The sequence below is a fragment of the Lathyrus oleraceus genome, chromosome 7 (assembly GCF_024323335.1).
Source record: "Lathyrus oleraceus cultivar Zhongwan6 chromosome 7, CAAS_Psat_ZW6_1.0, whole genome shotgun sequence".
Lineage (NCBI taxonomy): Eukaryota > Viridiplantae > Streptophyta > Magnoliopsida > Fabales > Fabaceae > Lathyrus > Lathyrus oleraceus.
Genome location: NC_066585.1, coordinates 209,482,898 through 209,486,930, shown reverse-complemented (window position 1 = coordinate 209,486,930; position 4,033 = coordinate 209,482,898).

Here is a 4,033-nt window from a genome sequence, read left to right as displayed (position 1 = left end):
CATCAGTTAAACATCAACATGAACAACAACATTTAACACATAATCATGGCCATGAAATCTCATCAACTAACAGCAAAACCAACATAATCAAGGGAATTTTTCTGGACAGATCATAAATTTGCACAGCAGCAGCATAAAACTCAACATCATTATGAACTCAAAAATTCGAAAAGTCCAGAAATCTAAATCATGCATACCAATAGCATCAACATACTTCAAGCATCACAAATATATCATCATTTTTCATTAAATCATTGTGGGCAAGCAGGATCGAAGGAAGACACATTTGGTCATGAAAATGAAAGTTCATGCTTCTCCATCATGAGAGCACCATTTTAAATGAAACAAAGTGTATTGAAACCAACACATAAAGACCTTTCATAAACACATTATGGCATGGCAAAAGGGGAAGGTCGATTCACTTACTTGTTTTGGAAGAACTTGATGGAACAGTGATTATTTGATGGTATCTGCTCAAACAGTCGAAGATTCCAGCTCTAAATGATGGATGATGAAGGTGCTTCAGCTCAAGCTTGTTTAGAATTCCTCAAAGCTCTAACTGCCATGGTTGGTCTTTGGAAAACAGAAAATGATGAAGACTTTACAACAGTGATTTGATGGTGAAGATGAGCTAAATATGTTGTCCAAGTGGTGAAGGAAACAAGAACTGGTTGTGGTTTGTGATGGTTTGCTCAGAATATCACCTTTTGCAAAAATGCACAATGAGGGAATGAGAGGATTTTCGTGTGGCTGCAGCTCTAGGGTTGTGAGAATGACAGAACAATGTCCTTATATTGTCTGTTTATGGTTACTAATCCATGTGCTAATCAAACTCACCTTAATGAAACCCTTTTGCATATTTGCTAATTTTGAAAATGTGGAAAATGGAGGGTGCAGGCTGGCTCGAGCTGGGCCTTAAACAGGCTGTAAAGACTTTGCCAATTGCTGTTTGATGTTGTTTATGCACTGCTGTACTTTGTTTTTTGCTCTTTGAAACCAATTTGCAAAAATGCCAAGTTGGTGCATAAGTGGAAATGGAGGTATGTTTGCTGCTTGAGTGGGCTGTGAAATGTTGCAGAAGGACCAACATAATTGCTGCTTTTGGTCTGCTTTTGAATGCTGTCCTTGCTTGTACTCTTATAAAGCCAAATGCACAATTTTGCCAACTTTGCATTTTGATCCAAAATGTAGTAGAATGATGGTGTAGACATGATTTAAGGCTTGAGACAAGTCACAAATGTGATATGGAAAATTTCCCAATTGGCCAAATCAAGAAAAAGTCAAAGAAGCAAAAAGTCAAAGTTTGGTCAAACTTTGAATTTAAATGCAAAAGGTCCAAAAATGCCATTTTGAATGGCAAGGTTTTAGGTCATGAAATTTATATTTTTGGAAAGAGGATGAAAAATGTGGTTTGTAGGAAAAAACCCCACCAAATTTGGCCTTATGGTTTGAGAGATATGGCTTGTTGAAGTTCAAAAATTGGTGAAAATGATTTGATCATATCTTGACAACCACACATGGGATTTGAGAGTTCTTGGACTTTTTGAAGATGGGAAGACAAGATCTTCAACTTTCATGTTGGGCAAAAATTCATTTGGAGCTTGTATCATGATGTAAGTTGAGGATCAAGAAGTTTCCATTTTTGGCAGTTGAAATTACAGGTCCACTTGCTATTTCTGGAAAATTTTCTGTTTGCTTGATTTTCTTCCATGATGAGGTTGAACATGATAGATGAGGCTTATACAAGCATGAATGAACTCCTTCAGATCAATTCTATCCATCAAATTCTTGATTAAATCAACAGTTGACCAAGTTTGACTTTTCTAGGGTTTTGGATGATTGGACCACCTCTGATGAATTCCAAACCCTAATTCCTTGAGGACTTGATTTCAAATGATGTCTCAAGTTGTATGAACCTTTGATTATTGATCATGGTGCCCAAATTCTGCAAGAATGGCCACCATCCATTGCTTTGACTGACTGTTGACCATCTTTGACCTAATTGCTGATGATTGCTTCAACTGCAAGCAACAAGGTTAGACTGACAATATTTTTGTACTTTTTGGTTAATAAACATATGAAAGCAAGGATATACAAATGCAAAATATGCTTGGTGATCAAGAAACAAACCCACAAGGCAATCTATCCACTAAAAGGGGACAAAGGCATGCAGTGATCCTTGAGGCCATGATATGAATGATATGGGCCATGAGGGATCTTAGGGCCCAAAATTGGGGTCTTACAGATGCCCCTATTTAAGGTCATTCTAGCCGGAGAAGTGAAGTTTAGAAATCTTCATCTCGACGCGGTAGAATGGGCTTAAATAACAGTAAATGAGACAAATTTTGGTCCCTAAGAGACCTCATGATGCAGATGTATGCATGCAAAAGACACAAATTCTGTGGGGAATATGATTCTCACAGAAGAAAAGACGATCCATCGGAGTAATACACTCACCAGGAACAGAGACTCTAACAAGACTCTATGGGGGTAATAAAAGAAAAAGAAATGTGTGAACAAGACACGACTCCAAACTGGGGAAGATAAAACTGACATAACGTGAACAAGACACGACTCTGATTAGAAAATAACAGAAGACAGACTGGAGAACTCACTGGGGAGTGAAGGACTCACACTGGGAAAGAATTCCAAAGGAAAATAAATCCATTGGAGAGACACAAGCTGACTCCTGAGGAGAAGCAAAAGAAAACTCCACTGGGGAAGCAACAAAGAAATGAGATGTTACCAAGCATAAGGGTAACAAACTCAGGAAAATCTGACTCCACAAGGGGACCGAGGTCATAATAGGGAGCAGAAAGGAGGGAACACCAAGGATACCGGTTACTGGGTATATAACAGGTGACCGACCAAAGACGTGAATTGGTGTGTGTTCCAAAACACTCATCATCCTGAAGTGAGCGAAAGCAAACTTATTTATAGGATGGCTATTTGATTCTGCAAGGAAATTGAATCTTACTCTGAGGGGAAAACAACAAATGATTGACCCAAGAGTGAACGAGACATATTATTCATTACCGGCAGACCGTGAATAATATACTCAAAAGGAAAATTATCCTGAACCGGTTACTGGGTTGTTTAAGGATAAAGATCCGAAATCGTGAATTGGTTTGTGTTCCAAGACACTCATCATCCGAAAGAAAGCTAGAAAAGCAGACTTGTTTAAAGGGTGGACAAAAAAGCGTGAATTGGTGTGTGTTCCAAAACACTCATCACCCGAAAGAAAGCTAGAACAGCAGACTTGTTTAAAGGATGGACAAAAAAGCGTGAATTGGTGTGTGTTCCAAAACACTCATCATCCGAAAGAAAGCTAGAACAGCATACTTGTTTAAAGGATGGTCAAAAAACGTGAATTGGTGTGTGTTCCAAAACACTCATCATCCAAAACGCAAACTGGTTAAAGGATGGTCAAAAAACGTGAATTGGTGTGTGTTCCAAAACACTCATCATCCAAAAGAAAGCTAGAACAGCAGTCTTGTTTAAAGGATGGCTGAAAAAACGTGAATTGGTGTGTGTTCCAAGACACTCATCATCCTAAACACAAACTGGTTAAAGGATGGATAAAAAAGCGTGAATTGGTGTGTGTTCCAAAACACTCATCATCCGAAAGAAAGCTAGAACAGCAGACTTGTTTAAAGGATGGACATTCGATTCTACAAAGAATGCGAATCTTGCTCAGTTGGGGAAAATCAACAAAGGATTCCAACTAACGAGCGCATGAGATATACTATTCAGTACCGGCAGACCGTGAATAATATACTCGCATGGAAGATTATCCTGAACCGGTTACTGGGTTGTTTAAGGACAAAAATCCGAAAAAGAAAGGCATCGGGATACCAGAATAGGTATATAATGATGACCAATCAAAAGGAGCAACAGACATTACCAACAAAAGGGTAAATGAAAGGCGATCTGCTGAGGATAAATTGCAAGCATCCGGCAATTATCGACAAAAGAAATATCTGGGGATGCATTGATAAAGAATCAATGATCCGGGGAACAAATCACTAGCATA